Here is a 14,006-nt window from a genome sequence, read left to right as displayed (position 1 = left end):
ATGTGGAGAAACAGGGACCCTGGTACACTGCTGGTGGGAATGTAAACGGTGCGGTCGCTGTGGAAAGCAGTTTGGTGGTTCCTCAGAAAGTCAAACACAGTTTCCACATGAGTCAGAATTCCACCCCTAGGTATATGTCCAAGCGAACTGAAAGCAGGGGCTCAGAGAGACATCTGTACACCAGTGGTCATCGCACCAATATTCACAACAGCCAAATGGTGGAAGCAACTCAAGTGTTCACCAACAGATGAATGGAGAAACAAAATGTGGTCCACCCAGACAACAGAATATTATTCAACAACAAAAAAGGAAGTGAAGCGCGGAAGAACCTGGAAGACATCATGTTGAGTGAAATAAGCCAGCTACAAAAGGACAAATTTTGTATGATTTCTCTTATGAAATACTTACAATAAGCTAATTCATAGAGAAAGAAAGCAGAATAGTGGTTACCAGGGTAGGGGTAGTGGGAAATGGGGAGTTATTGCTAAATGAGCATGATTTTTGGTTTGGGATGATGAAAACAGCCTGGAAACAGATAGTGGAGAAAGTTACACAGTACTGTCAGGGCATTTAATGTCAAAGAACTGTCCACTTAAAATGGTTAAAATGATTTTTGTTGTATGTATTTCGCCACAATGAAAAAAACACATTAATTTTTTAAAAAATGTTTAAATTGGGAAAGCCACAGAGTAATTCCAGAGCAATTCTGTATTTCTTAAGGACAAGGGTTTATGTGTTCTTGTTCAGCACAAATTGCAAGTGTAATCTTATCTTTAAGTTCCTTATTTACAGGTACTGCAAATGCAGGAAATTTCTGACTTGCCAGGAGTATATAACATGCTGATAAACCTTTGGTACACATTGTCAAAGAAAATCAAATCAGACAGTCCATGTGTGAGGGGTTGGAAAGAAAACACAAGCTGCCTATCCATGCCTTTGTCCAAGTACAAGTGTCATATACTGCGTCCTCAAGCAGAGCTGCTCCTTCTGTTATTAAGCTGTGACACGCGGCTGGGTACTCAAGCCCACAGCGGACAGAGCCCGGAGGAGGCAGGGCAAATGCAACCATGCTCAAGAAATCAGGAAAGTGGTGGCTGCCCAGGAGGTCAGCAGTGCAAAGGATGTGAGAACCACAGCCAGCCCACCTGCCCTTGGTGAGGCACTTCCTGTGATACGCTTGTGGCAGTGTTGCCCGCCTATTTAAAGAACCCCATGCACCCTAAGCAGCCACCGGAAAAGCCGCGAAAATGAGGGTTCTGAAAATAACCCACCCCCCCGCCCGAGCCTCAGGCCCCCGGGTCCGCTGACCACTGGCACCCTGCCCTCCACCCGCCCTGCTCGAGCCTCACCTGCCTCCCCAACACCGCTGATGCCACCACCACCTGCCCAGTCGCCCAGGTCAGAAACTTCGCTCTCAACTTCAACTCCTCCTGTGCACTCCCCTCATCTTCAGGCTCCAAAGCCTCCCTTCCTGCCTCGGAAATAAATTCAGACTCATTTGAACAAAGATCTCTGTTCCCGGGAAACTTACATTTTCTAATGGGAGCAGACAGAAACAAAATCATACAATAAGTAAATTATACAGTTCGTAGAGCAGTAGCTGGTGGTAAGTGTTACAGAAAAAAAAAGAAATGGGTGAGGGCAGGGAAGCCGAATGGGCGAGGCAGCCTCACTGGAAAGGTGATTCTGCAGCAAGGACTGGATGGGGTGAGGAGAGTGGGGGGTTCGGCCAAGGCTTGGAGCAGGGGCCTTGTCTAACGGCTGGAATAACAGCCAAGGTCAGGGCGGCTGGAGGGAGTGTGTAAGGGGAGAGGAGCCAGAGGTCCACAGAAGCTTCAGGAGCCACAGAGGGTCTCACGGGATCTGTAAGAACTTGGGCTTTCACTTGGAGTGAATGGGGAGCCACGGCAGCTTTCGAGCAGAAGACTGCTGACAGATGACTTGGGTTTTAAAAGCATCGTCCTGGTTGCTTCACTGAGAACTGACCGCAGGGGGCCGCGTAGAGGCCAGGAAGCCCTCCAGGAGGCTTCAGGGACACATCAAGAGGAAGTGGGGGGTGGACTCTGGACCTATTCTGAGGGCAGCACCGACAGGGACTCCGGACACGCTGGGTGAGCTGCGAGGCGAGCAGCGCACAGGTGTGTGGTGGAGGGGACGTGCTGAGGCAGAGAGGTCCACTAACATCTCAGCCAACTCGGGTCTGAGCACCAGGCCCCATCACCGCCCACCCAGGAGGCCTCCACCTGGCCATCAGCCCAGCTACATTAAAAAACATCAGGGACACTGGGGAGAAACGACACCACTTAAACACTACCACTGCTGGTGAAAGTTTAAAAAGATACAATTCTGGAGAGCAACTTGACGGCATCCCATGAAGCTGAAGAAGGGCACAACTGGCAAGGCGACCCTTGGAAACGCTCTAGAGAAAGGCCTGCCCGCATGCCCAGGGAGGCAAGTGTAAGAAAGCCCAGGGCAGCACCTTTTACAACAGTGCAAAAAAATCAGCGGTGAGCATCTTGTACACTGGAACACTGTGTGAGCCGTGAAGACTAACAAAGGAGAGTCACAGTCCTCAACTAACGGCTGCACATATAAAAAGCTCTGGTGTTCATGTCCCACCCTCCAGAAATTCCAGGAATCAGTCATTATAAACCCTGAACTAATAACTAAAGATAGACGCATCCTAACGGATAAATCTCAGAAACACACAATGCAGTGAGAAAAAAGCAAGCTGCAGGCATATGGTATGACATCATTTATCTGTAAATTTAAAAGAGGTAAAACAATACCATGTATTGTGCAAACCCTCACATACGAGTGGAACAGTATAGGAAGACGCAAACAAATGAAAAACACCAAACTCAGAATGGTGGTGACCTCTGGGGAGGGTGTGGGGACAGGAGGGAAAGGGAATACAAAGCTCTTTAATTATATCAATGATGTTGATTCTCGAGCTGGGAAGTGCACATAGCTGTCCGTTATGTTACCTTTTGAATGCCTGAGTTTTAGCACATATGTACCCAAGTGCCCAAAGCAGTGGTGGAGGCAGCGTAACCAGCTGGCCTTATATTCCAAGTTTAGCCTCACCGAAGGGGGTCTCCAGGCCTGTCCACAGACTCTGCTGATTAAATTGGGGTGGAGGGGGTCCTCCTGGGAGCCTGAACTTGGTATCCATTCACCTTAAGACCCCGCGCTGGTGCTCAATCACACCAACAGTCGCTGTTCCAGGCTCCTACCGCACTGACCCACCCCAACCCTGGCCATGCAGTTCCCGGCAGACTCAACTGGGCTTCGCTTGCCTCTCGAATTTCTCATCCTAGAGTAGATTCCTGAATCCTATGGCTCCAGCTGAGTGTATGAAAATAAGGCTGATGCTCTCTAATGGGAGCAGGAGGGAGGTCAGGGCTGAACCCCTCAATGGAAGCTTTTAGAAGAGAATCTTCTCTCGCAACAGCCCCTTCCCACGAATCACAAGGCAGGCAGCCCCTGGAAATCAACATCAAATCCTAGGAACTTCCTTTCCGAGGATTCTCTGGGCATACAGAGAAACACGTCCTGCTGCTCAGGACAATCCAGGACAGCCATGGAGCAGAGCCAGGCAGTTCAGCAGAGTGGTTAAGAGACCCCGGTGCCAATGACCCAGTCTCCAAGCTCGGTGTCTCCACCTGCAGAAGGGGCACCCGTGCCTGCCTCTCAGGGCCTCCTGGCAGATGAAGGGACTGGGCCCAGAGCAACGTGCGGCCTTTAGCACTGGCAGCAGGAACGCACCGCCCACCACTGTCCAGAGGGGAGGGATCAGCCCACCCCCTGCCCGGCACCCAGAGCAGCCAGCCGGAACAGGGCACCGGAGGTGCTGTACAGACACAAGCCTGCCATGAGGACGGAACAATCCCGGCAGCCACCTGGCGCTAGGAAGGTCAAGCTGCTACTGGGGGCAGGATCTAAGAGGCAAGGATGGAAATTCCCCATACTAAAGCAGTTGGAACCAGGAGCGAGCACTCTCCCTGGGTAGCCAGCTTCCAGCCTGCAGTGCTTCTTTCAGGGACTTGGGGGGAAATTCCTCCACTGACAAATCTCAGAACCAGAATTCATCGCCAAGAAGCACATTCAACCTGCAGAATTTCTATCTGGCCAGGTGAGGAGCAAAGAAAGTTGGACAGTTTGGAAAAGTCAAATCACCAAGCCCACGGCTTTAAAAATCCCAGACTTCCACTTTTCTAAAAATACAAGGTAAATACTAGCCCGTGACAGATTCTTACAACAATCTACAATTCCTTCCATTGACTTCATCTTAGATCCTTACATTTTAACTTACGACCCGAATCTGCTAAGTTGAGGGCAGCCTCTCACAGACAAATGATCTTACCTCACGCTATCCCCTGGAAGCTCTTACCTGCTGCTCTCAGGCCTTTCGGAACATTTTCCAACTGCTCAAAATGTATCAGTACCGAAGGGGCCCAGCAAAAACGAATAAACAGTTCTGAGATCACAGGACAACAACCTGTGGGCCACAATGAATAGGTCGGAGAAGCCCGAGTAACGAACCAGCACCGCACAATTCAGCCACTGACCAAAAGAAAAGCAAAGGGACAGTGTCCGGGCAGGGATTAAGACCTAGGAACTATTCTGCTAAATATAGCTCACGGTCCACAGTGCCTGAGGAGGTAGCCGAAAATAAGCATCTGGGAGAGCGCAGTGACTTCTGTCACTTCCTGTTACTCACATCCTGCTGCTCTGGTGCTGTTCCAAACACTGGGCCCACCGTACACAACGCCCTACCTCGGAACCCCCCGACACAGGCCATTCTCCGCAGCGAGGATGTGCGTAGACAGCAGACTTCCTCTCGAGTAACATCGGAGGCACCATTGGCAGCCCACACGTGCCCTCACTCCCAAGGCCCCTGGCCGACAGAGGCCGGGGGGAGGCCCAGCCCTCCACACAGGCCCCCTCACCGGCCCGTCCAACTCTGCACGCTGCCCCCCGTCCCCAAAAAGGGAACCAGGCACGCAGGGGTGGCACAACACTTGTTTCCTTTAAGCTGCGCCTAACCTCCAGCCCAGGACAGCCGTGGGAGTGACGGGGGCCCCCAGAACCGGGACCCCTCCGCCCCACCCGCTCCCTCTTCCCCAACGCTCACGAGGAGTCCAAGAAGCCCAGGCAGAGAGGAGCAAAGCCAATTTGGTGAGAAGCTACAATCCCACGTAGTCTATCACAACAAAAAATGTCAAAAGAAACAAGTAAAATGAGGCAAAAAGTAAAAGCTACACTTAAAGGGCTGAAATGTGACAAAAATATTCAGTGTTTCTTCTCTGTTCAATATCTGCTTCCACTGCATTTCATGAAGTTTTGAAATGTGTTTGATGTGTGGAAAAACTTCAGAGAGTAGAAACAGCCTTGAGCAGGAGTCTCTGGGAGGAAGGGAATATTACCACCCAGGAAAGGGCACCTCAGAACTCGAGGAGATGTCCCGAGAGGGCATTTCTCCGACAAGGGCAGGTGAGAGGAAACCGGCACACACAGGCCGAGTACCAACAGACAAGCCAGGCCGAGCATGCTCCCAAGAGTACACGGTGACACGTCCCCACGGTGGAAAGCCATGCACCAATTAAAGAAAGTGATGAGTATGCATGTTTAGGAATGCAGAAAGACATTCATAATACAACAAATTTAAAAGGTTACAAACCAGTATGCACAGTTTGCTTCCATTTTTTTGTAAAAAGAAAGTATATTAACTGCTACTCATAGGAAGAGGTATAATTAACTATTTGTCTATATCGGGGTTTCACAATCTTGGCATTAACATTTTGGCTGAATAATTCCTTTTTTGGGGGGATGTGTCCTGTGTACTACCGTAGGATGTTTAGCAGCATCCCCAGCCTCTACCCACTGGACATCAGCAGCTCCCCCTCCCAGCTGTGACAACCCAAACTTATCTGCAGAAGTTGCCAAATGCTTTCTGGGTCAAATTTCCCTTCCTCCACCCCTATCCACACCCATTTTTGAGAACCACAGGTCTATATCAGAGTGTTTATCTCCGGGATCTCAGTGATAACTTTTGAGTGTTTTGTTTTCATTATCTGTACTTTCTTAATGATTTATAGTGAACATATTATTTGTATAAAAACTAAGAATACAAAAGAATCTTGGAATTGGTGTTTTTGCTACAACGCAGTATTTGAGTTCTGGGAAAACCTAACATTCTACAAAAGCACACAACAAAGATAACGTCTCATGTGGTGAAAGTAAGTTGGGGCAGACCACTCAAGACCTGGGCAGCTTTGTAATCAAGCATTTATAAAGACAACAGGAATCCGCATAGAAACCCCAGCACAGGTGAAAATGCCTAAAGAAATGCTACAGTAATTTTGAACTTTTACCTTTTGAAAAAGCGAAGTGGTGATGGGTGGGGAGGCGCAGCTGCTGAGTCGGAGGCCAGGGGCACAGAGCACACAGGTCTGGTTGGCTATAAGCAATTCTAAGACTGCACCTGCGGCCACTCTGAGGAGGAAGCAGAGTGAAGAAGGCCTGGGGTTACAGGCTGGGCCTCTGCCCGGCTGGCTGCGATCTGGCCCTGGCGAGCCAGCTCAGCGGCTGGACTTTTGTTCTCCTCTCTATCACCTTGTTACAGAAACTCACCTGGGCAGAGGGGACTGTACGTGCAGTCTCTAGTGGCTAGCGCACAGAGGGAGTACAAACCAGTAGCTGAAACACCCAGGAGTCCTCACTCATAACGAAATCAAAGCCAAAGTCTTCTGGCAGCAGGTCTTGAAGGGACACAGGGATGGGAGAGAGCAGAATGGAAAAAGTTTGCATTTTTAAGTCTGGGAGCCAACATGCTGTAAGAATTTATCCACTTTTCTCTGGGATTATTCAACAACACACAGGCGTGCTCTCAGGCGCATCACGTAATGGGTCTCAGGACACGGAAAGTGGAAGGGAAAAGGGGGGAGGGCAACAGGCTAGGAAAGGAAAAGGAAAAACAGAGGGTTTCATAAGCAACCTCTCTGCAGCCAGGTCTGCCGTCTGATTTTCTGATCACTGAACATCAACCCAGTTAAGCAATGAAAATCCACAGAGCAAAGTGGTCAGAGGTATGCCAAACTGCATCTGCTGACCTGGCCAGGTATCGTGCTCAGCACAGAGTCGTGGACAAGCCTTTATCCATGAACCCCAGAGAGCCGTGTGGCCAGAAAACAGTCCCAACTGGGGGGTGAGGTGGGGGCTTACAAAGAATTTATAAACAGGCTCATTTATATCACACTATTGTATTTAAAAAAAAAGATTTACAGGACAGAACACAGTCTGGAAAACTGGAAGTTCCCATTTTGGGTGGAGGGATGCAGGGATGCACTTGACTCTTCCTCTTTAGCAAGTGGCCCCTGCTATTCCTGCGGCCTCAGCTAGGCCCAGCAGAAAGCCTGCGTCCCCACCACCCTGCAACCAGGGACAGCAGACACACAGCTGGCGCCACAGGGGGAGGCCTCAGGAAAGCACTTCAGGAGAGGACTCGGCCTGGGGCCGCCCCTGCCCCAGCTCCCCGCCTGCTCCTGCAGCAGGAGCCACCTTCCCCCAGGAGACGACCTGGGGAACGGAAACCGCAGACTGAGGACAGGAGCGCAGAACGAGGGCAGGGGGCTGGACTCTGCCAACCTTGGAGCTGCCACACCGGCCCGCTGGCCTCTGTCTTATCTTTTTTGTCTTTTAAAAATTTAAGCCACTATTCCTTGGGCTTTCTGTTAAACCCAGTCTCATCTTAAATTATCATCAAACAGAGAAGAAAGCTGAACCCCAGAAACTGAGCCCTCTTTGTCCTCCAGAAGCCAAGGATAAATAGCTTGATTTAATTAATCTGAGAAAGGACAGATATGCAGTGAAAATTCCAAACTTAAACAGGCAGCAACACCAAGGGAGCCTGATTTAATAGAGTAACAATCAGATTGGAAATAGAAGCACTATCATTCTGGGGCAGGAGGGATGTCCTGGCACACAGCACCCTAACTCACCAAAGCCTCTGTGCCCGGGGCCGTGCGGTGAGTGGAGCGGCAGCAACACACAGCCTGGTGGCGGAGCCCAGAGGCCCGACCTTTACAGAAGCTGGCTGCTGACCCCCAGTGTGAGTCATTGGCCATGTATGTCTCAGGCAGAGCATGAAGAAACTTCAGAGCTGTTAAATGTAATTTGCTGCATAATACAAGAAATTTGCCTCCATTCTGACAGATGAATCCTGAGGGCCTGGCACATGGCTTCTGCTGGGTAATACCTGCTGAACTGAGCACTTCCCAAGAGCACATTACAAAACTGGGGATGTATGCTCTAGTTTACAGTATAATTTGGAATGAAAAACCTTACAAAATTAAAAATATACTATAATAAAGTACACTTCAGCACAGCTTCCCTAACACACCCTACCTTGTTTCCCATGGAAAATTTCAATACGGCTTCTTCTGTGGATTGAGGATTCCCACATTCTCCTGCTTCACTGTGTTTTAGTCTGCCTGTGAGAATACCCATGTCTCGCATTTAGGGCAAAGAGGAGTGAGGAAGCTCTGAGCTCTGATCCTGGCCAAGAACCAGATCAACAGGGCAGAATTTCAGCCCCTCAACAGCTCCCTCAAGCAGAACCCCAGGCGACAGATCAGTCCAGGCCAGTACTAGAAAAAAAGCCACCAGCTGCTCCCTTGGCAGTGATAGCCTCTTTCTTCCAGTGAGTCTCCTTCCCCAAAACTAAGTCTAAGGAGAACACCTTCAAACATATCACTACTGCATTTAAAAAGTACAAAGAGAAAAACAAACAGCCACATCACAACGTGAAGGTTTCAGATGTTATCACCATGAAGCAAAGCCGCAGGCCTGAGAGACAAGGCCACGGCCTTCCGAGAGCCATTCTCTAGCAGTCTCACAGTCACCATCACTTCCTACTCAGGGACAGTATGAAGGTGACCATGACTGGAGGGCCCCTGCCCTAAGCTCGCTTACACACGGGAGATGGAAGCCAGAGAGGACAGGGCCTGCCAGGGCCATGCTGCCTGTACGAGGCAGAGCTGGGCCAGGTCCTAGACAGTGGGCCCCATCAGTCCAGGGCATGCTGCTCCAGCCGTGGTCCAAGGGGCGCCCTCTTCAAGGGGCTCCGTGCCTGGCCGATGAGCCCAGTGATATGCTGGCAAAGGAACTCAGTGCCCTAACGAACATGTGAGACTAATACGTAGCATCCTTGGCCTCTAGACCCAAGAGGGGAGCAGGCCGTGAGAAGCACAGCTTTTAGTCTAGGTTCCCTGCCCGATGAGCGGGCCACCAACTCCCACCCCCCGACACCTGCAGCAACGGTGGGTGCACAGGAACCCACTTCCCTCCCACTGAGAATGCAATGGGCTAAGGGCACCAGTCCCCCTTCTGGACACTGCAGTGGCGATACCTGGGCAGAGCGAGAGGCACAGCCAGCATCACTCCAGTCTCCCTCATGCGCCGACTGGCTTGCTCAGGCCAGGGGCTGTCCTCTGGAAGCTGCCGGGAAAGGGCTCCTCAGCCCATTCTCGGCCAGGCAGGAGGCTCACACACAGGTCGACTGCCACCGCTTAATCCCCTCATCTCTGCTCCTTTCCTAATTTTAACCTGGATGCTCAGAGGCAGTTTAACTCTGTCCTCTGACCAAACTTACAGTGGCCTCTTTATTCCTCTGCTATTTCAAGTACACTCCAAAAATTAAAAGAGTTACAACTACAGAATTAGACATTTTAAAAAACCAAAACTTTATAGGAAGAGGTTGGAAATCTGTTTTGCCAGTGGCAAGCCAGAACTCAGAGGGTGTGCCCGTCTACCAAGGCTGCAGACACATCGCCAAGGTATTGGAGAGCTGGAGGCATGGGAGGGCAGCAATGGGGGCAGCAGAAGGCCAGCGGCCAGATCAGGGGATGCCCTGCCTTCGTCACACCATGGCCACACAAAGCTCCACTTGGACAGAGGAGATGGAGAGCTTCCCTGAGGAGCCAAGTGAGAGGCACACAGCAACAATAAACCAACAGATACCTGATGACAATTATTCCCTCATTCAGCCAACGAATATTTCCAGAATGACTACCTGCGGCAGGCACGGCACTGGGGAGGGATAGAGAGGTGAGCAAGTCAGAGAACATTCCTTTTCGAGTAAAGTTTACATTCCTCTGTCCAGCAAGACAGAGGGAAGAGGAAGAGAAAGCTTAAAGGTCAATATAGATGCAAAAAAACAAAAAACCTCAACATCCTTACATCCATTAAAGAAACTGAGTTTATTATTAATAATTATAAAAAATATCAAAAGGTATTATCAAAAACCTTCCCCAAAAGAAATCTCTAGACCCAGACAGTTGACAGTGAAACTGGTGAATTTCTAGCAAACATTCAAGAAAGAAATAACACTGAAGTTTTACAAATTCTATCAGAAAATAGAGGAAAGAACACTGACCAACTCATGTTATGAGATCAGCATAACCCAAGTACCAAAACCTCACAAGACCAACGGAGGAGGAGGAAGGGAGGGTAGGGGGTGGAGGAGGAGAGAGGCAGGGAGGGAAGGAGGAAAAGAAAATTACAGATTATTATCTCTGATGGATAGAGATGCAAAAATCTGTAACAAAATAATAGCAAATTGAATCCAATAATATTAAAAGGATAATACATCATAACAAACAGGGTTTCTCCCAGGAATGCAAGTCTGGTTTAACATTCAAAAACCAACCACTGCAATTCGCCATTTTAACAAAATAAAGCATAAACATCACCTGATGATTTCAGTAGATGCAGGAAAGTATTTGACAAAATTCAATCCCCATTCATGACAAAAATGCTCAGCAAGCAAGTAGGGAACAAACTTCAAAAAGGTAAAGAGTATCTACAAAGCTGTCAGCTAACATCATTAATTATAATGGTGAAAAATAGGAAACAATGAAATGATTCCTAATCTCGCTACTTCCACTCAACATTGTGTGGGTGGTCCTATCCTTTACAACAAAGCAAGAAAAAGAATAAAAGGCATAAAGTTTGGAAAGGAAAAAATAAAACTGTCCCTATTTGCAGGTGATGACTGTTCTGAATTCCAGGGAATCAACAAAACAACTGTTAGAACTGTTAAGTGTATTTTTCAAAGTCACCAAATCCAGTGTATTCTTTTATATTACTAGTAAACAATAGGAAAGTGAATTTTTTAAAAATTCCATGTATTTAATAGAACCAAAAAAACATAAAATACATAGGAATGAATCTAAAAGACATTAAAGATCTCTACATTGACAGTTACAGAACACTGCTGAGAAAAATTAAAGATGGCCTAAATAAATAGATATAACATGTTTTATCAATTCAAAGACTTGAGTATATTAAATTGCAGCTCTTCCCAAATTGATCTACAGATCCAATGCAATCTCAATCAAGATTCCAGCAAGCCTGTTTTGTAGAAACTGGCAAGTTAATTAAAAATTTAATATGAAAATGCAATGACTTAGAATAACCAAAGCAATTTTAAGAACAAATTTAGAGAACTTACCATCTCTGATTTCAATACTTACTATGAAGCTAAAATAATCAAGAAAGTGTGGTATTAGTGTAAGGACAGACATAGAAATCAGTGGAACAGAAACAGAAAGTCTGGAAACAAACTCAAATATAAGGTCAGCTGCCTTCTGACAAAGGTGTCGAGGTAACACAATGGGAAAGGAAAGTCTCTTCGACAAATGCTGTTGAAACAAATGATCAACCATATGGAAAAAACGTGAACATCAGCTCCTTACTTCACACCACATACAAAATTAACTACGTCAATCATAATCCCAACTGTCAAACCCAAACTACAAAACTTCTACAAGAAAACTTAGGGGAAAATCTGCAATCCCGAGGAAGGCAAAGGTTTCTTGGAACAAAAGAAGCATGAACCTAGACTAAAAATCAATAAATTCAATTTCATCTGTTCTAGTTTGCTAATGCTGCCGGAATGCAAAACACCAGAAATGGGTCAGCTTTTACAATGTAGGTTCATTTGGTTACAAAGTTACATTCTTAAGGTCATGAAGTGTCCAAAGTAAGTCATCAACAATTGGGTACCTTCACTGGAGGATGGCCAATGGTGTCCAGAAAACCTCTGTTAGCTGGGAAGGCACATGGCTGGTGTCAGCTCCTGAGTTCTGATTTCAAAATGGCTTTCCCCCAGGACATTTCTCTCTAGGCTGCAGTTCCTCGAAAATGCTCTTGGGGCATTTTTCCTCTCTTAGCTTCTCCAGAGCAAAAGTCTGCTTTCAATGGCTGTCTTCAAACTGTCTATCATCTGTAGCTACTCTCTCAGCTCCTATGCGTTCTTCAAAGTGTCCCTCTTGGCTATAGCAAGCTTGCTCCGTCTGTCTGAGCTTATACAGTGCTCCCGTAAACTAATCAAGGCCCATGCTGAATGGGCGGGGCCACACCTCCACAGAAATTATCCAGTGAAACATCTCGCCCATAGTTGAGTAATCACGTCTCCACGGAAATATCCCATCAAAAAGTCACACCCTAATCAAAAAGATTAATCAATCTGCCCCACAAGATTGTATCAAAGATAATGGCATTTTGGGGAACATAATACATTGAAACTGGCACATCATTGAAATGAAAAACTCTGTCCAACTAAAGATGCCATTACGAAAAAGGCAAGCCACAGACTGGGGAAAACATTCACAATACAAATATCAGGCACAACTCAACAATAAGAAAGCAAACAACCCAATCTGAAAATATGCAAAAGCTCTAAACAGACACATCACCAAAGATAAAGAGTTGGCAAACAAGCACACGAAAACATGTTCCACATCCCACGTCCTTAAGGAACTGCAAATGAAAACAAGATCTCACTACATTCCTAGAAGAACGGCGAAAATCCAAGCCCCTGACACCACCAAGTGCAGGCGGGCTGCGGAAATGCAGAATGGCGCAGCCACTTCGGAAGACAGCCTGGCCGTTTCTTCCTAGGTATCTTCCAAAATTAGTTGAAAACTTATGTCCACACAAAAACCTGCATACAAATGTTAACAGCAGCTATATTCACAACTGCCAGAAACCGGAAGCAACCAAGATGCCCTTCGTAGGTGACGGAATAAACAAACTGGTACCCCATACAATGGAATCAAAGAACAATCCAGCCATGAGAAGACACGGAAGGACCTTAAACACAGATCACTAATGAAAGAGGCCGTCTGAAAAAGCTACATACTATAAAATTCCAACTATATGACAATTTTGGAAAAGGCAAAACTCAAGAGATAGTTAATAGATCAGCAATTGCCAGGGATTCAGGGCGAAGGAAGGAGGGGTGGAACACGGGATTCTCAGGATGGTGAAACTCATCTGTATGATGCCGTAACGGTGGATACACAACATTATACAGTTTTCAAAACTAATGTCAACTGTGGACTTCAGTTATTAATAATGTACTGACATTGGCTCATCAACTTTAACAAATGTACCACATTAATGCAAAATGTTAATAATGGGAAATTGCAGGGGAGAGGGTGTACATGCAAACTCCTTAAGAACTGCCAAATTTTTCTGCAAAACTAAAACTGCTCTAAAAAATAAAATCTATTTAAAAAAAAAAAAGTTAAGCATATACCTACTGTATAATCCAGCAATTCTACTACTAGTTATTTACCCTGGAGAAATGAAAACATGTCAAAGAAAGACCTGGGTACAAACATTCACAGCAACTTCATCTGTAACGGGCCAAACCTGGCCCTCTCCAAACGTCCACCATCAGGTGGATGGACAAACAAATTGCAACAAATCCATACGCTGGACTACTACTCAGTAATTAAAAGAGTTACTGATACTTCAATTAGTGATATGAATGAAGCAGCTCTGGTTAAGACCAGGGCAAGCCAGGCCAAAGGGTAAAGGTTGAAACTGATTGTGTTTTAAAACTTCAACTTCCATATGAGACCAAGGGAATAGATATCTATTTGGTACAGGATGCAAATTTTCTAAACAGTACAACACCACAGTCAATTTGTTCA

At 46.9% G+C, this 14,006-nt stretch overlaps 1 protein-coding gene across 4 annotated transcripts in view; it reads right to left on the bottom strand.

Annotated features, from left to right (window-relative positions):
- Positions 1-14,006, bottom strand: part of DGKD (diacylglycerol kinase delta) — a 140,975-nt gene that overhangs the window by 55,354 nt on the left and 71,615 nt on the right. Inside the window, exon 1 of one of the 4 annotated variants that reach the window (XM_037850372.1) lies at positions 6,378-6,498. The exons of 2 other annotated variants lie outside the window; for them this stretch is intronic. The gene's annotated coding sequence lies outside the window, so the exon portion shown is untranslated. Of the gene's footprint in view, positions 1-4,393; positions 4,549-6,377; positions 6,499-14,006 lie in introns of those variants that run through there. One more of the 4 variants, XM_037850371.1, reaches the window with a different exon arrangement.

Source organism: Choloepus didactylus, chromosome 9 (genome assembly GCF_015220235.1).
Source record: "Choloepus didactylus isolate mChoDid1 chromosome 9, mChoDid1.pri, whole genome shotgun sequence".
Classification (NCBI taxonomy): Eukaryota; Metazoa; Chordata; class Mammalia; order Pilosa; family Megalonychidae; genus Choloepus; species Choloepus didactylus.
This window is presented reverse-complemented; position numbering and strand designations above follow the sequence as displayed.